At 40.0% G+C, this 20,002-nt stretch overlaps 1 long non-coding RNA gene across 2 annotated transcripts in view; it reads left to right on the top strand.

The window, feature by feature from the left end:
- The window catches only part of LOC113484427, a 37,493-nt gene that overhangs the window by 16,111 nt on the left and 1,380 nt on the right, over nt 1-20,002 (top strand). For both annotated transcript variants that reach the window (XR_003399218.1, XR_003399217.1), the window contains exon 2: nt 5,435-5,535. This is a non-coding gene — a long non-coding RNA (uncharacterized LOC113484427). The remainder of the gene's footprint in view (nt 1-5,434; nt 5,536-20,002) is intronic.

The following is a 20,002-nucleotide window of genomic DNA, read 5'->3' as shown; positions in this document are numbered from 1 at the left end:
ATGCTCTCCATCTCCACAGACTTAGTGGCCGTGAGTCCCACACTAACATTTTGCTGAACAGAATGCCAACCCCCCCGCCATTTCCAGTCCTTTATCTAATTACATTTGGGTCTTTTTGTGTTTGTAATTTTGACACCGAGACCTGGCCCTGGGATGGGTTTCCCAGACCAGTTGCTCACACGTGTAGCTATGGTTTTGCTTGTAGGTCAGCGCCTCATGTAGAGCTAAACCATTCAGGAACCATGTACTGACCTCAAAATTAGGGCATGGGGCTTTACTGAAAAATCCAGTGTTTTCAGGTCACCTCTGGCTTTTGAACTATGAGAGTGCATTTGGGGTCAGGTTTTGATGTTTTTCAATATAACCATGGGAGTTGAAACTCATCTTTTAAACAAAAGCTGAATTCTTATTCAAGAACTGCACTTTGAAGGAAAACACTGAATATCACTGTGTTTGTGAGAAAATAAAGGGACCTGGTAATACTCTGCATATTCACTTAGCATGTAAAGTCCTTAGGGCATCTTTTATTTATCTGCAGCACACAATCCATGTGGACTGTAAAAATAATGGATCTTGCAGTCTGTTGAAAGTATTTGACAGTTCTTTAGGAATGGCCTTACTGATTGTATTTAGGGAACAAATTTCTGATAAAACTATGCAATTTCCTGTGTGGTTAGGAAAGAAAAATATCACTCATGCCTTTTTACTGGTTGTGCATTTCTTTAAAGATCTGTTGTACATCTGAAATTCTGAATGGGTCTGTAATATGGACTAGCAATTTGTCTAAGCAGGTCTTTCCCCTACAAAGTGAAATATCGACAACAAAGAAATTCTGTGCTTTTTTTGCTGCTCTCACGTAAATCACTTTGTGACTAGTTGTTCAGTGAAGGATTACAGCAGGCAACATTCTTGAGAAACTGTGTGTGGTTCATGAGCCTAAATCCTGCCAGACTCCTGCTTTCATCGAGTGCTGTTTATTGTCCTCAGGAGACGGCACTCCGAAGCTCAATGTGGGTCACGCAGCACTGGGTGGCCACAGGTAACCATGTGGGGAGATGCGATGTTCAAAGGCAGCCTATGGCAGGTAGCACTGATAGAGGGAAAGCCTGCGTCACCTGGGTGTCCTGCTTCCTTCAGCACCTTTAGGGAGGTGCATTCCATGTTAATTTGATCAGAGTAGGAATTAGTAAAGCAGTAGTCAAACACAGTAGTCAGCATCATCAAGGACTATAATCCCCAACAGTATACTGGGTGTTTCATTGCTACAGTTGTAACAGATGGTCTGAATATGTGTCTGGGTATCTCAGCTAGGAAGGGCAAGTTCAGCATCATTTCTTGATGTCAATGTGGGGAACATAAGCCATTGCTTGTCACTTTTTTTTATGAAGCTGTAAGAAACAAGATTTTAATTTTTTTAAGAATGAAATGTCTGAGACCAGCCTGGTTTCAGTTACAGCTTTCTTTTGATATATTGGTATATTGTATCCTCAATAGCAGACACAGACAGTTTTCACTGATAGCTGTGAACAGAAGAATAATCAAAAGGCTACTCATCCTCTCAGGACTCCCATGTCTAAGTAGACACTGTTCAGGCCAACAGGATGATAGTCTGTGTCACTGCTTAAAATAGCTCTCTTATAAACAAATGCTGAAACTTTGCATCTTGACTTGGAGTTAATAAATAAATATATCGTATTTGAGTATAAATATTGTAAAGATTTGAGATTACTGTTTAACAATAATATAAATATAAGAAGTTGGGTCAAAAGGAATAATGTTTTACAAATTGTTTAAATCCAAATTAAATATGAGGTGGATTATGTCAATAATGGTGATGATGTAACTCACTGTGGTTATTTATTTATATATTTACTAGGCAGAAAACTGCTAAATTAAGCAGCCTCCAGTCCATCTGTCTAATTGTTTCTCAGGAGTTAAGCACTCCTAATTGAGGACATTAGTGACCAGTTGTGATTGTCACCGCCTGTTTGTGAACTCAGGGCATGACACACCTACAAAACCAGCCAAGAAGTAGCATGTGTAGCTTGTAATTTTGGTGTTAACCAGAAATCTTGTGGCAGCACAGGCAGTCCCAATGGCTCTATTTATTTACCGTAAATAAACCTGGCACTCTCTGCCCCGGCTGGCCTCAGGCTCTGCCCTGGCCCCTGTGCTGGCAGTGTGGTGGCTGCTGTGCACCAAAGCTGTGCCACGGCACTTAAACGGGATGGATGGGCACAAAGTGCTGATACAGAGAAATGATTACTTGTTTTGAGATTTATTTACTTCTAGAAAACTGCTTAGCAACTTATTTACTTACTTATAGCAAGTTATAGTATTTTTAAAAATATTGCTAAGAATCCTGCTTGCCCAGACTGTTCTGTGGAATTTTACCAAGGACTACTGTGTTCATCAAAACAAAACAGTTCACTGTGAAAATCTACCAAGGATTACAATGTTCAGCAAAATATTATACTTTTGTCCTTGAGTAACAGGTGGCTCTAACTAGTTGGAATTCTGCTAATGAGTAAAGATAGCCATATACGAATGGTAGAAGTTCTGTTGGTTCTCTTAGATAAGATAGAAAGTAAACCGTCTGAAAAACACTCTTGTTATTCAAGAAATTGGCCAAGAGAATTTGCGCATGCTCTGGGGAAAAAAACAAAGTGAGAAAGACTACAAGCCTTCCTCCCAAAGACCCCCGAAGGCGCCCACCAGGAGGCAATGGGCAGGTGCAAAGATGACATAAACTGTTGACATCAGCCTTTCTAACTAACCCAGCCCTACTCATGCATATGTATGTTTGTGTTATGTAACCCGATGAATATGGACATCCACACTCTATGAGTTTTTGGTAAAATGTGCGGTGGCTGTGCAAACTTTGTGGAGAAATCCCCTTGCACCCCGGCACCGGAGCAAAAATACCTGCTTTATAACTCTATTCAAGCTGTAGAGTCTTTTTTCCGCAAATCAGGGCTGCTCAGCCTTTGCCCTGCTCTTCTCTAGCTTATTAACAGAAGTGTAGCATTTAATACAAGAGATTGTAAGTGCCACCCTCCAATTAATATACAAAGGGTAAATGAAGTTCTGAATCAACAAAGCACTCAGGCCTGAAAAATTACTAGGCTATAGGGACTGTGCTGAATTAAAACCAGCAAACACCCCAACTGCATTTTCTTAACCCCTAGTCAAGCATGAATTTAGGCTAAGTAGCAGTGTTTTAGATATTTCATGTAGTGGTCTTTAATTTATTTGCTTTTAATTAGCATTCAGAAAACTCTTAATGAAGAATGGATGAAGAATAAAAGAATCTATAGAGCTTGGCATTAAAATAATAGCCATTTAACCTCATATGTGAGTAAAAAATGTAACTACTGTAGCAGTGGAAAATGAATTATGGTTCCTCTGCTAATACACTTGCAAAAGAAAAACTGAAAAATGGCTATAAAAGTAACAGTGACAATTTAATGTCTACAGGGATTGGTATTTAACAAAATTAAATGATCTTAAAATCTGACTACAGTTCAAATATTTATGTTAAAATTCCTAGCAAGTAAGAACATGACCAGTCATTATAAACTGCAATTCCAGCATTCCAAGTGGATTTTACTGGGTTAAGAATTTATAATCTGATTATGCTACACTCAACTTTAAAGATTTTAAAAATCAGGCTACTTAAAATACCGACAAAAGTGTTTTCTTTAACTTGTCATGGATTTCTAAAGAAGATATTTGCCTTTTGAGCGCTAAAATACAGGTGTAGTCCACGAAGACTTGAAGAACCAAGTTTTTCTAACAGTGAAGGCGTGGGTAGAACAGAATACTGAGTAAAGAAAAGTAAATATTTCAGGCATACTTCAGTAATGACAACTGATGTGGCCTGACAGAGGTGAGATACTCTGTTTTAGTACTAGGGTTAGATTTTGCTATTGCATAAGGTACTACGGAGATTTGTCAATCATGTCAATATTTCTACATTAAAAATGTAATACCTATATATAAAAATGAGCTGCAGCATCCTCCAAAGGATGTTTGCAATTTCTCATATTGCCTCTTACCGACTAGAATATTTAATAAGCCAGGCTCATTTTCCTGCAAAACTGTTTCACTTGAGAAAAACAAGCAAAACTCCTTTAGTGAATGTAGAACCCCGGAGAAACACGGTCGGTTTTCCCTTCCCTCCTCCCCGGCAAGGGGGTGCGGGGGGCAGGAGGGGCCGGTGGCCCCGCCCCTCCCGGCCAGGCCCCGCCCCTCCCTGGCTGGACCGAGCTCACAAATGGCAGCAAAAAGGTGAAATTAAGCAGTGGCGTCAGTTGGGAAACCAGGGATTGAAAGCGACTCTTATTGGGCTAACTTGGGGAGCTGCAGCAAGGACAGGATATCATTCTTCTCCTGAATTTTTGGGAGTATTATTGTGGCTGTCACCTTTCTGGCTTGCAGTTTTCCTCAGTGTTACTGTAATCATCCTGTTTGCAAGACGATTCCATGTATCCTTCCCTTGAGAGAAAAGAACCTCTGTTTTCTTGTCTTTGATATTTCAAGAAAATGTAAGAGTGATCTAATTACAAAAAGCACTGATGAGCAGAACTAGCAAATGGACATTACTTGTACACGAAGGCTGCATGGTGTTTTTGTTTTTGATTTTGTGGTGTTAGGCAGCTGTGTTGCAATCAGATGAAAAATTCGCAATCTAGAAAAGAGCAATCAAAGCAAATTGCTAACCTCAGTCTTCCTGGAACCTTTAATATATCCAGGGCCACTTAAAAAGTTCTTTAAAAGTAGTAAACTGCACATCTGGGTCTGGTTTAAGGTGTATAAACTGTGTAGTAATGACTGTTAGTTTGTAATCACTTTCTGCTAGCAGTGGAAAGCAGCCTTAGAGGAAAGCAGTACTTGCAAAACCTTGCAAGGTGCGTTTATGGAACTGCACTATTTTGCTGTTCAGCTTAAGCCTGCTGCTTATCTTATGAGGCTGACCATGCTCAGACTGTAGCCCAGCCTCTGCCAATGTACGCAGTAGCTTAAAACCAGAAAATGTGGTGGTTTAAAACTTCTACCTTTGTGAAAGGGGATGTTCTTTTACCTCCTCTTTGTAAACTTAGTGATAATTTATCACTTGCTTTTCTTCTACAGAAGGCAGCTAACCAAGAGAAGCTTCATCAAGAAAGCTTTTAAGCCTCTGTTTTGGTAACACGATCATCACAAGATGATCTGCCGCTTGGATAGCATTCAAAGGAGGTTGCACTGGCAGGTGCTGACTGTACTTGTCGGAAGTGCACATCTGTACTGTAGAGACCTCATATTATCAGTGTAGTACTTAAGAGTCAAAATGCAAACGCTTGTTTAACCAAAAATGGCACTGGAAACTGATCCGATGCTCTGGCATACACTGGGTATGACAGATTACTTTACAAATCTGTGTTCAAAATTGCAGAGCCCAGCTGAGCACCTGGAAGGAGGCCTGGTCCCCGTGCTGGACACCAAACATTTATTAGATGTGTGCAGAGGACAGACCTGCAGTAAGGTAGATAAATGGTGACATGCTGGGCATCAGGCCTCTTTGGAGCATGTGAAATAATAAAAGAGAAGTCAGATGTCTGCTAGTGCGTGGTTTTATTCTGTTTTATTTGAGTAATGCTGCTGCAATGTGTTTATATCAAAGGAGAAGTTAAAGCCTGTATGATAGCATTTTTGTTGTTGCTCTAAACTGAAAACTCCTTTTATTCTGCTAATCCTTTCACCGGCTGCAGGCTCTTTTCAGGCACACAGTCCGCTGCTTTATTTCCTGCTCCTCTGTTCTGACTCTTGTACTTGGTCTGATTTCTCTACTTCCTTAACTTCTGACTTGTTCTCCTCTTCTCTTGCCAGTGTTGGGATATGTGGGCTGCATTTCATTACCACAGAGACCAAACCTCAGCCTCCTGTACCCTTCTCTATATGCTATAATGAAAACCACAGATAAGGCAGAAATACTGGGAAAGGCCTTCTAGGGACTAGGAGGCATTTTCCTTGGGATTTTCTCAAAGGAGTAACACTAAATGAGCTCCAGCACACTGCCACACTGACAGCAGCATATGTAGTGGTAGTAAGGCTGTGTGGCCAGGTGGGGATTACTACCAGTTACCTTTGAGCTTCATATTGCACCTTCCTTTTCTGCTTTCTTCCCTGGCAGCAGGGACCTTGAGTAGGGTTTATGACAGGTCAGTGCTGCCAGGTGAGGATGAAGGGGTCCTACAGAGAGCTGTGGAGCAGTCCTTTTTGGTGGGTCCCACTGCACTGCCATTGGCAGTGGCACAAGGGGCCGCAGGGAACAGGGGCTCTAACTACCCTCTTGACTGTGGGACTTCAGCACATGAAGGAGCTATTGTGACCCTTGAAGCCAAGCTCTCCTGTGGTGTTAGAAAGCTTTGATCCTTCCACTAATTTCCAGAGAGAAATTGAATGCCAAACCTACCTTGGTGCTGTAAGAGGGTGCTCTAATGTTCCTAAAACCCCTGGGTTGCCCTGGTAAGAAAGTGCAAGCACTTCACACTGCTCTCTATACATAGTGCAGCTTTATGCTGTATTAGCCCTAGTTATCTGTATGGCAATTGTTTTCTGTGCTCTCTGGATCTCAGTATTCTGACTTGGAATTTTTACCTGCGAACAGCAGAAATGTGTTGTTAAATCCCCTGATGTAGTTAGTTCCTAATGTTCTGCCCTGTATGCATGCTGGAGGAGGTAGGGGTCTTCTCTAGGGTACTGTGTGACTTATTACTACCATATAAATCCTGACAAGCAAGTGATAGTGGAGCAAGGTCCCCCCCACAGTGGCTTAAGAAGCAAATGACAGCCCATGCAGCTGATCTAATGTTTGTCCCTTGGCTGAGAAATCCCACAAGTGACAGCTGCGCCTCTGGGATGGCTCTCATGGTGCCCACTGCACCTGCAATGGTTTTCAGTATTTATCAATGAGAAAAGCAATTACAAAACGCTGCTCTAAAGCTCCCCAACCTCGCTTTAATAACAGCCAAAGAGTTCAGCTGTGTTGGGGAATGCTGTGGGTCAGACAAGGACAGTATGACAGATCCAGCTTTATGCCAGCCCAGACTCTTCAGCCCTACTCATTCCAGTGGCAGGGATACTTGCACCACCTCTGAAGCATAATTTGTCTCATGGGAAATGCTGTGAGGTTTTTTTTCTTTTTTTTTGTTTTTTTCCCCCTAGCTCTATTCTTTTTGTGACTGAGCATGGTAAACAGATTACTTGAATAGCCTGGAAAATTTATCAGCAACTGCTGTCCAGTGGGAAAGCCTCTTCTTGTCCGTTCCTGAAAGTTGTCAGTCCTCATGGAAGTATCATTTGTCTAATTAGAAAGATGCAATAAAAGGGCAGTATGCAATTTCCAAAGTCACACAGTACACTAATACAAGTGCACAGAAGGACCTTTTCTGTTAGACGAGTAGGCTTTAGCGGAAAAAAACAGCCTGGAAGCTGGCACCATCTCCCTGACCCCCACCCTACTTCCCAGCCTCTGTGGCACCTCCCTGCTTACCTTACACAGCATCATGCTGCAGCTTTTTGCTGGGAAAAATGTTCCTCCTTGAGAATTAAAAACTTTGCATGCATTGGGGCCCTTTCAACCCTCAGCTGTGGCTACCAGAACCCACATGTGAGCTGTGTTTGCCCCAGGGCTCGGCAGCAGCAAAGGGACATGAAGGGACTCACAGGGTAGCATTACAGGAATGAACAGGTCTGGAGAAAACACACAGCTTGAACCAATTTGCTCAACTGTCAATAAAGCAAAACTTAATTCTCACTCTCATCTCTGGTTTTCTCTCAAATTATTGGGTTTTTACACCTCCTGCTCTGACCCATAAAGATGAGCCCTGCAAGTGTGTGCTCAAACTCAGGCCAATTGGTCAATTTTTTGGCCCTGCTTATGTAGCCTCTTCAAACTTGTAACAACATTATAACCTTGGATCCATTAAGAAAAGCATCTCTAAACCAGATATCATTTGATCCTTAATCTCTGAATGGGTGTCATGGGAATTTAAGCATGTTAAACTTTACGGTAAAGCTTAGTCTTCAATATTGTCCTGAACGGTAGAGGAGTTAAATGCTGACAGTGCCTTCCTGAATTGAAATTCCAGGCCATGCTTATTTAAAACAAAGCAATATGAAACTATAAGCTCTACTGCCACTGACTGGGATCCTATACAAACCTTATTTTGGATGCAGATGTAAACAAGACATGAGCTCTTTAGCAAAGTTTGCTGCTCTTGCAGGTTTCACGCTCCTTGATCGGAAATCATTCAGGCTCTCAAGTTTACATTCTGATTGTAAATCTGTGTTAGCAAATTCTGGTGTAGTTCATTTTACCTGTATCAGCATGGTGGCATTACACCTCTACGTGGCTCTGTCTCTTTTTTTTAGCAAGAATACAAAGATATACTTATGGTTCGCTACGGTCAAAGAACTGAGGTGGAATTTAAAAGCCAAAAAAGATATTTACACTTTCTGGGGTGTGCACAAATGTTGCACAATGATATTTGATTTAAAGCTCGCATCTGATTTTAAGTGCACTTTAATAACTATCTCAACCTGAGTTTAAATGAGATTTACAAATACTTACCAGCTCAGTATACACTTCTACAGGCATCACTTACAATGCTGTGTTGCTGTTCTTATGGATTTAGAAATTGATGCTGACCTATATCTTGACTATTTATTTTAAAATACTTTATCTTTTTAAAGAATACATTTGGATAATTTTACCAACATGAACTAGAAACGTCTTTATTTCCAAAAGACCTGTTTTTCTTGAAACTCTTAAATATCTATGATCTGGGAATTTAAAGCAAATGCCAGACATCTTGTAATACAATCTTAAGATTTAGCAATATTACCACATAATTTTCTTTTGTGTATATGAACCTTGTATTAGCAAATACCACAACTACTTCTTGAAATTAAGTATCTTTGGAATTAGTAGACTTCGTGTTGTTCACTGATGTCTTGATATATCAAGTTTGTCTAAGCAGTTGACCAGCTGTATAAAAATTTAATCTAAAAAATGTCACTCCTTCCTCTCAGATGGAAAAAACTTTTTAATGGAATATTTTGAGTACACAGACACATGGAGTTAGCTAATACTGCAAAATACAGATTAGCACAGACCTGAACATCATATAGGGCCCTAATGATACACTCTCTACTCCACTCCTGCCATATTTGATTTGTCTTGTTTTCCTTCTTTCTCAGTTACCTGAAACAATAAACTTCTGCTTGAAGTAGGTTCTTTATAAATGTCACTTTACAGAAGTTTTGTCAGTGGTTTGGGTTTTTTTCAGTTCTGGTTCTTTTGAGCAGCTAAATCTCAGCTAAGAAGTCCTCAGACTATCTCAGAAGGCCACAAAGGGAAAGGTAGATTTCAGTCAATGGTGTTTTAAGATACCTGTCTTCAGAGAGGTCTTGTGAGTTGGTGGCTGGAATGGAATTTACTCCTCTTGGCCTCTGTGTGCCATTTTCCCTGTCTCTGAAATCAAGAGGACAATCCCCACCCTCTGCAAAGGGCAGCTGGGCTGCCTGAGAAGCTTCTGTGCCTTGACCACGTTTGGTCAACAACAAATGTTTTTGTTATTAGATTTGTACTAAAAGGAGTGTGTGAGACAGGCCTCTATAACTTTAAATAACAAGAACAGATGACACTTGGACCCATCACTCTCTACTGTGCTGTACAGCCTGAACACAGTACAGTCCACTCACAGCCAAATTCCCTGCGGTACGACTGCCATCCTCACTGTGTTATGTGGGTAATAACAGACTAATGTGCTTCATTTAACGTAATTTAGGGCCTGATCCTATGAGGCAGTGAAGTCCTCTGCTCTTGTTGACTTCGGTAGGAAGTGGGACCTGTTAAGAAAAGGGTCTTTAATGTTCTGTCGGGAGCCTTAGCATGTGAAGGGGAGCTATTCCTTCTGTACGCACTTGTAATATGTACAGGATTTGGGTACCTTTTGTAATAGTTCACTTAAATCTTAACGCGTTGCTAGGGAATGGGCTGTGTCCACAACCAACAAACATGTAGACGTTGTGTCCTACTGGTCTTTGGCAGAGTTTACTGTAAGAAATGGTTTTATTGCAACAAGATCTACTAGCAGTAGTACAAAAAAGTAGTTTGTCAGCTTTTTTTTAAATTACAAATATTTTAGTTCTATCATACAAATAGAAATCCCTTGCAAGCTGAAGGCTAGGCATGTGAGGATACCACCCAGAATCAAATACTTCTTTCCCTTATTCTTTGAAATATTGATTCAGCTATTTTTTAATTTACTTGAGCCTAAGTACAGTGTTTGGAAGCTTAACAAGCTTGGAAATTTTCTGCTCTTTTGTACTAACTAATGCTATTACTATTTTCAAGACACATAAAAGAGGCGATTATTTATGTTTCCAAAGTGTATGGCTTTTCAAGTTTTCAGACTGCATTTAAGAGTATCAGAAACAATGAAACTTTTGTCTTTATGGAGTCCTAGATGCTGTTTCTGAAATGGTTTCATCTCCTTTTCATGGACATCAAAACCGTCTGCATTGTTTTAAATTAGTGATAAAACAAGGCTTGAAACCCCAACTACCAAAGAAATAAGTCTGCTATCAAAACACAACAAAATCTGGGCAGACAAAAAAATCACAGGGAAATGAAAATGAAATGTAATATAGTCTGAGATGACCTCCCTAAGAAGCAAACACTGTTCTATTAAGCTCTCAGGAGAGTTGCTAAAGAATTTTAAAATAATCCAGAGAAGGAACTCAACCCCTCATTTTCATTCTTCTCAGTCCATTCCTTGCAACTCCCTAAGAAAAACTGATCCCTTGGGTGTTTTGTATAAAAGTATGATTTTTTTAATGATATAGAAGCACACAGCTTAAAGCTGTAAGTTCTCAAATTCCTTGGCAGTCTTTATCTTCAGGTTTATGGAGAATCACACATTGATCCTTTCCAAGGCATGGGTTGGCAGGCAAGGAACATGTCTTCCATCTTTTTTCTGTTACATTGGGCAACCACCATGACGCAAGGAGAAAAAACTATTAGCACTTGTCATATATGATGGGTTTTTAATGGTCCCATATTGTGCTTGTGAGATCGCTCCTGCTCAGGCCCCATGAGGAAAGTTGATGAATCCAGAAAAGATGGAAGACACTTAGGAACTACAAGAGACCAGCCAACTAATGATGCTTTTTCTTGTCAGACCTGTAGCTTATTATGTCATGAACATGTATTCAAGTGAAATGACCTTTTTGCAAAACTGATTAAGTTACAGAGTAAGTGTTTCAGTATTCTGAGCTCAACTTCTGTCTTCCCATGTCTGAATATATCTCTGTACTTAGCAACTTGTTCTAGCCTGACTGCTCATCGCTGTGTGATTAGCTGACCCAGAGTTAATATAGCACAATTAACTCGTCTCTGAGTTGTCCAGTGCCACAGGTGAACTAGAGGGTTTATGATGGGCAGCCTTGTGACATTCACTTTCATAGATCATATAATATTGTAGATTTTAGTTCTCTGTGTATTCAGTAGAATGAGATTTTTCCTTAATTTGATTTTGCCTGGCTTTTGTGACTCTAAATAAGGTCCTTATATGTTCAAACATAATTTTCATGGTATATTATATTAAGATGTTTGGCCTGATTTAGATTATGTGGCTTCATGTAACTGATGAAAGAGCTATTGTTTTTCACAGCAGAAAAACTGCCACTCATCCAGATCACTGACCTATTTTTTGGAGTCAAAAGTAACGTTTCTGAAGTCTTACTAATTTCTAATGCTATGTTTTATACTACTGATATTGATGTATCGCCCCATGTTTGAAGTGTGATTACAACAGTATTTAAGGATCAGATAGAAAATTTCATCTTAATTTTCAGATGCAGAAAGATTTTATTTTTCCATAAGTTTTGGTACATTTCTAAAGAAAGCGTTAAATGAATTGGATCAATTCAGCCACGGGGGTTATGCCACTACAGAAATACATGATACAGAAATTCCTCAGGCTTAAATATCCCCAATATATTCCTCTTCTCCTTTCCTTCTCTGATGAGATCCAGTAGAATTTGTCTCTGTTGTCTGAAAGAGATGATGAACCATGTTCAGAAGCAAGAATTTAACTGACTCGCCCTAACAGTAGATTGGGCTGTTCATTACCCTGGAATCAGAAAAACAGAATCTACAAGTTCCTTAAGATGGGAACAATTTATAGACAGCAACTGCTCTAATCTTGCTTTTCAGTCCTGACTTGCAGAGGCCAGTGCCAGAACAACATACGAGGAGAATAAACTAATACTGCATAAAGAGATTTTGTGGAGGCTGGCATGTGAAGAAATGTATTTACCATTATATATGGCTTTCCCCTGCAGGAGAACAGGGCTTGCATATTGTCTATTCTTTCTCACTATACAGAGAGGGATACAGGCACATTTAAAAAGGAATTAGGATGCTGAGATGTTCAGTCTGTGCTGGATTGCTGGCTCCCTGCTCTTCACCATGGAACATCTGCTAAAGAACTCTTTGGGAGACTTCTGTTTTTTTTCAGGACCAGCAGAAAAAACAACACTGTTAAGATGCTTTATATTTGGGGCACTTCGGTACTGACAAATGCCTTCTCATTTTATCATGCTGCAATCAAGATGACAAAAAAGTGTGGCAGCTAGTAGAAACTCCCCCCACAGCCCAACAAAAAAACGGGGTCTTGAAAGGAAAAGTTTGGCACACAAAAAGCTCCAAACACAAAAAAGCTAAACCTCTACCAAACCATTTCTGCTTGTTGTGAGCCTGCCAAAGCAGAACAGACTTTCTCAACAGAAAAGGCTACATTATGCTAGAAGGAAATGAGCTGCAAGGCACAGGAAAAGGGAACGCAAGTGGAGATTTATGGCACTACTGAAAGCAGACACTGTACTGCCAGATTAGGAGTAAGACACTACCAAAGGATGCTACCTTTGTTTTCTCATCTATCAAGGAATGAGGAGAGTTTCTGCTGCACGGTATCTAAACTACTGACGCCTGCTGCAGAAAGCCCATTGCTTCAGCCTTCTGATCACAGTCTATGTCCCAATCAGAATTTTCTACTTTTTTAAAAGGTAAGAAGGGAAAAAAAAAACCCCAACTAGCAAACCCCACCCAAACTAAAACCACCCAAACCAGGACCAGGAGTCAATGCATAAATGAAAGTTAATAACCCGGAAACAGAATGGTGTTACAAATGTTGCAAGTTTTGCTCAAGTATCACTGATTTATAAACTACAAATTGAAGATTTTTGCAAAAGATCTTCGTTAATCCCTACTGCTGTTCCTGAAGGTCATATGTAAAAGACTTGTTCATGTTGAAATTTTTTACTTTGTTGTTGTTTCGGTTTGGTTGTATGTTGTTTTTTTTTTTTTTTCCCCCCCCCTGCTGTTTTGGCTTTTGCTCTTTGTATTGTACATGAGGGACTTCACGTGCTGAATTCTCCTGGATAGAAACTGCAGCAAAAGGCACATCTGTGAACAAACAAAACTGTTTTCTATGTCCAGAAAGAGTCAATTATGAAAAATATAAAGTTAAGGCTTTTTTCTTTTCTTTTTTTCTTTTTTTTTTTTTCTTTTCTTCAGGCATTTCTAATTAGAGATCTTTTTTTGCCTCCTGTAAATTCAGCCTCAGAGGTAAGCCGCTAGCCCAGAGAAGCTGCAGGATCTCCTTGGATTTTTACCAAGCTTAATCTGAACTTTGCCATGGCTTTTACTTGCAAGTGAAACTGCAGCTTGTTTTCAGCTCCCTAAACTCAGGTGAAAGGCTACCCCAAATCATTCTGATGGGTAACTATGGTGGAACAGCCTTGAAGAACATGAGAACACACTATCACCCCTAAAATCTATCATGCCATAAATGTAACTTGCATGATGCATTTCGGATGGGCATCCCTAGGTTGGTTTCTTTCAAAATTTAGGGTCTGATCTTTCTCAGTAGTATGCACCTCTTTTTCATACTGGGTATTACAGACACCTATCATCTTTTATGTACCTATGGAACCTAGATATGTAATTTTCAGTAGTTTTGAACCCGAGCCTAAGCCTCTGGACTGTATGGAAAAAACCTCCTCACAAGTGACTCTAAAGTGTCTTTGTGGTTTCTCACTAGTAAGGAATATGTGCCATTTATCTTGAATAAAACCTGACCGCTGCCTTTATTTAACCATAATTTCCATTTATAAGAGGACAAGATGTTGAATTAGATTTCTCTACAGTCCAGAGTTAGATCCTGAACTGTTGCCCTGAAATCAGTCATGTATGTGTAAATACTTGTGTGTTATGTCAGCAAGTGCCATGTGGAACTGAATGCTCAAAATATTAGTAAGGTGTGTAACTGAGGTAAGGAAGGCTCTTTCTCTTTTAGAAACACTTTTTTTTTCAGAGAGAGAAAATCACTGAAGTAATCTGTATTACTCTCACAAGTCAGCGAACAAAAGTGTGTCCTGAAACTTAAGCTAGCTATAAAAGTGAAATGCTCTCACACAGATTCAGGAAGGGAGAAGATTCTTGCTTCAACACCACTGTTTTCTGTGATGCCATGTAGGATCACAGAAATCGGGAGAAATCACCTAGAGATGTGGGTACTTTTTTTCTTTCTCATACACCTTTCTGCTGTAGTCCTGTAACTTGGGTGCTACTTCACTAAAGTCTGCTGGGCCTGACTAGGAATGATCTAATAATTTGTTACTTGATAAAGAGATAGATCTGATGAGTGCCAGTTGGTTCAATGACCAATAACCAGTCTCCTTAAGCAATAGTGGCATATGAAACATGACTGGAGAAGATTCATCAAGCAGCTGGCATTTCCTATCCATTTCCACTTAAGTTTTTGTATGTAATGAAAAAAGATGGGTATGAAGGCTATTCCCAGTTCCATCTGTTCTCCTCCCCTGGCGTTAAGCTAGCAGCTTGACGAATCCTGTACTAGGTTTCTGCCTATAAAGACTGCTGTGGGATTCAGGCCATGTTAGAACCACAAGAGACATAGTGGCAAGGAGAGAGCAAATTGACATGCAGGAAGGCTGGTAAATACTTTTCTGTTAATGGTAAGGAGGAAAAATCACATCCAGTGCAATTATACCTCTGAACTCGGCGTTATCTCAGAGCGCTGCCCTTGGAAGTGATATTTAAGGAAATATAAACTTCCCTGTAGATTCAGTTGTTAGTAAATAAGTATAATTCCAGGCAGATATAATGACAACAAAAGAAACTTATTTGGTCATTCCCTTGATGGTTTATCATGATATGGACAGTAATTTGCACTACATACTAGGACAACCCTCACATGAAGAAGCATCTCCAAATGTAAGGGGGCTTTTCAGCTTGTATGCATTCTGCTAAGATCATCCATGAGGTACCTTGACTGACATCAACTATGGAAGGAAGCGAGTGTGTGCTGTTTTCTGGGTGATGTGGACAGATAAATTCCAGAAAGCTACGATCAGAAGTAGCAACAACCGAACGTATTGCTCACTGGCTAGCTGAACACAGTTTTGATAGTATCACTGGACTTGAATTGGGAACCAGTTTATACGTGATCTTATACCAAGCTTGTGTGTGAGTAGAATAAGCACTTCAAGCATTTTTAAAGCAACACCAAGTCAGCTGATGCAGATAACTTGGCTGCCTGTGCTCAGCAAAATAAGGAGATGTATTTAGTTTCAGCTGACATTTTATTATGGATCATTTGTAGGTCTTCTAATGAGTCTTATATAGCCTGACATAAAATCATTCATGTGTATAGAACAGACTTCACCATAATGTGAGTATGACCCTATGGCTACTTTCATGCAGTTTTACAAGCCACATAAACAAATGTTTTAAGAGATGTTTAACTGTTTGTTTTATATAAAGCTACTCAACCTGTATTAAACAAACATCTCCTGTTAAATGTCTTATACATACAATTTGTGTATACAGTTAAAAGTATATTTGTAATATAAGAATTTGTTATTCAGATCAAAAGAACCAGCCTGGTATCAGACATTAATCCGGCTGCTGTTTGTAATTCTTGTACCTTTTTAAAGAACAGTGGAATGTGGTAGAAACTACCCAGAGCCAACTTGTGGAGCTTCTTACTTAGTTTTTCATGTACACAGGTAAAACTCTCATTGAAGGCACTAAGTAAGTTTCACTGTATAGCTCGTATGCCTGTGCCCATAGAAAAGATACACATGCATTAATCTTAATTACACAGAGCTCTGCAAATGAGATATAAAGCCAGCTATGTAGAAAGTGCATAAACTGTTGAATTAAATACAACATAGATTTCTGTGTCTGCTAAATAAATACTAATTCAGGTTTCAAGTTATTATATAGAATCTGTAAATTATTATCTACTAGACAATAAAGCACATGTTACTACCTTTTAAGCTGTATCACCTCATCTGAGTACTGGCAAGCTTTATTTGCAGTGTAACTGAGTACATCAGAAGATTATTAATAGCTGAAGCCCATGAGAGATTTGTTTTCACTGTATGTAACCACATTAGAGATAAAGTGGTTTGGGTACTCCTACAGCAAGTCTCAGGCACTTTCCAAAATTCTGTGGCAGAGATGAATTGCCAGAAAGATTTGTTACAACTACTATAGTCTGTGTTCAGTTTTAGAGTAATTAAGTATCAGTCTCTTTTTAGTATTAAAACAAAAAGGTTTTGTATTTAGTACCTACATTTACATTACAATACTCCAAAGAGGTGTCTTCTGCCTAAACATGAAACAACCTTCAGAAACAGCTTTCTTCTCTAATTAGGCTTGTTTGTATGCAAATTTAAAAATATAAATAATGCAGTAATGAAGAATAGTCTTACGTGTTGTGAGAAAGCTAGGCTGCTGGGAGAAATCAGGAGACTGTCCCATAGGGCAGATATAGGACAGGCATATTATATTCCTAGTTTGATGTAATTTGTTCTGCTAATTTTCTGAATATTTTCTGTCAGATGAACTGGTATTTCTTACAGCAAAGCCTTTCAAGCCTCCATAAAGAGAGGATGAAAATTTTGAAAGATGAGTTTTGTGAGTATATTAAGATAGCACAGTAATTTATTATGTTGACAAATATCTCAGTTGTAAAAGTAGTAAGAAAACTGTCCTATAATTCAAAACATGGAAAGAAGATTGAAAAGGAACACCTGTTTTGCAGGGAATCAGCACAGGCTATGGGAGCTGCAGGGCAGCTGGCAGATGAGAGCTGCCTCTGCCCTCCTGTAACAATCACCACTCCCCAAACCAGTACGTGCCCTGTGTTCACTGGTCAGGCTGAGCTCTAACAGCCAGAAGCCTGTAATGTTTAAACTGAAGTGATGTACTTGCATCTAGTGGTAGTTTTTATTTCCTCACATGCAACTGTGAAATTTCATGGAGTCCTAAAGGATTACAAAATATTGAGACACATTATTGGAATACTCTCAAATATACCAGATAACGGTGCTCCCACCTCCAAGCCTTCTTTCATATCATTTCATTGTGCTAGGAAGCACTCAGAAAACAATCTCATTTATTTCCTCCTCCAATTTTAAACTATATAATGCTTTATTTTAAACAAGGAGAATTAGTATAGAAGGCAACCATGAGCTTATTAATCACATATTTATAGGCTCATATTTACAGTATTTTCCAAATACTCCCTGATGTTTCCTCTTCCTGCTACTAATTACTAGGAGATTATAATTCTCTATAACCACCCTGCAGCTGATAGGAACTGTAGAGCAGTCAGCTAAAACATAACATTTGGTCTAATGCTGGCAGATCATAACATGAAACTTCTATTTTATAATGCAAAAATATCCTCTTACATTTTCTGTATCTACAGCACTTTTATACACTATTTGAATAAAGATAATCTACAAGAACATTTAAAGAATGGTTGAGAGCATAATCTTCTAGATCCATGCAGAGCAAGGAGACGTCTTTTTCAAAGGTGATTTCGTTTTTCTTGTTCTCAAGCAATATGACTTTCCCATGGGACACATCAGAGTTTGATGTCTAAACCCTTGAAGAAAAAAGGGTTTCCCTCCCCCACTGAGAAATGGGAAATTCATTATGATGGTTGACATAAGAGTTCTAGTTTGTCACCAGTTCAAAAGGCTATGATACTAACTGCACCCCTTTTTTTCCCCACATTCAATCACTGGAAAGAAGTCTTCTCCCTATGTTAAATTTTATCATACAGAAAATTTATAAGCTAACTGGTTGCCTAATACCAATTCAGATCAAGTAGTGTAGTTTTTTTTTCTGAAAGAGAACATCTTATTTAAGATTTCCCTTATTTAACTCCAGTAATGGCTCGCAAGCTGATCTGGTGTAATTTACAGTGTCCTCTGATTAAGAGCTGTCATGTTTTCTATAGTGACACCTACAAAGCTATACTCTTACTGTATATCACTTTGTTACTGATGACTTTGTGATGCATGATGTAATTTCACACACCTGCACACAAACAACTCAAACCCAAACCCAGGATCCTAGGGTTGCTTTTCAAACTTCTTTTATCAAAATATGGGGGAATTTGCAGCAGAATTTTTAGGCTTTATTTGGCAATGCAGATAACTTCTCTAATACTTAAACCACTTGACAGTACTAGACTTTATCATAATTGTCAATATTTTTCCCTACTCAAATGTCTTTGATTAGATGAGAGGCTGTTTCACAAGATTTATTTTGTACAAGAGATATATATATGTATTCTGGTTGCAATGTGTCTCAAGTGAGTCAGGTTGATGAAAGGTTGACTGGGAAAGGATCTGGGAGAGGAGGGGAGCAGTCCTGAGATACAATTATCTAATACCAGGACTAACAAATGACATAGATGCCATAAATCTTCTGTGACCAGCAGCAAGTCAGGTGATACCTAACCCTGGAAGTGCCTTACAGCACTGCCTCTCTGAATACCCACAAGTACCCCACTCTTATGCAAGGTCACTGAGATCCAGAAGCTAGTTATTTCCCCTTAAATATGCCAAGGGATTCAGTGTCAAGGTAGGTCTGTATACCTGGAACACATCCTCCCACAAACTGCAGTTATAGCTGCCCATTAGATTTTAGTATTTCATTATGGGAACGGAATGAAATATTTTCCTTTTATATAATAGCCTTGCCTGCAATGCAAGAAGAGATCTTGTTCAATGGCATTAAAATGACTTTTTTTTTTTTTTTGCAAGACCCAATCCACCTAAACAGGGCATAAAGGGATACAGGGCTAACAGCATAAAATTGCAGTAGGATAGTACGACAACCTATAGGAAGTATCAGTAAAGTCCTCTTCCTCAAGCCTGGGGACATGGTTCATGCGGATGGTGAATCGGTCCCAGGCCGTTCTGCTGCCGCTCAGCGCATTCCCGCGGACGCGGCGGGTCCCGCGGTGCCCGCTGCCGTGTCCCCGTGGTGCCATGGCCCTTGCCCCAACTGCGGGTCTTTCCAACAGCTCCCGGTGGAGAAGGCAGGGGCTGGGTCTTCCCCCGGGGTGTTGAGGCTCACTGGGTTTGCACGGGCTGCCTGTGTCCGACTGGGAGGCTGCTCCTGCCCCAGGCTTGCCCCCACTGCTCCGGCCCAAACGCCGCAGGGACAGAGCAAGCGGAGGGATGGTGCTGAGCAGAGCCTCGCCCCGATCTCTCCGTGCTGTCTCTACGGGGGGAGCAGGAGGTACCTGCCGAACATCTGATGGCAGGACAGCGAATATGCCCACGTCACCTACCCCACTGCTCTGGCACACGTGGTCCATTACGCTGCCTGGGACATGTCCCTGATAAAAGTTCCTGTTGATCTGAAAGAGCAGCTCTGAGCTATATCGTGTTCATGACGTGGGTGCCTGAGTACATCATATCCTAAAAAAGTGGGACTGGAAGAGGCTTCCCATGTCAAGATAAGCCATTCCTCTACCCCAGGGCATCGTTTCTGGAAAATATTTCTCTGGTACATAGAAATTGCTTATAGTGGTGATCCCAGTATCCTCTCTTTTTG

This window comes from Athene cunicularia (genome assembly GCF_003259725.1).
Source record: "Athene cunicularia isolate RWA chromosome 11 unlocalized genomic scaffold, athCun1 chr11_part1, whole genome shotgun sequence".
NCBI lineage: Eukaryota > Metazoa > Chordata > Aves > Strigiformes > Strigidae > Athene > Athene cunicularia.
The sequence above is the reverse complement of the archived record's forward strand: the minus strand, read 5'-3'. Positions and strand labels throughout refer to the sequence as shown.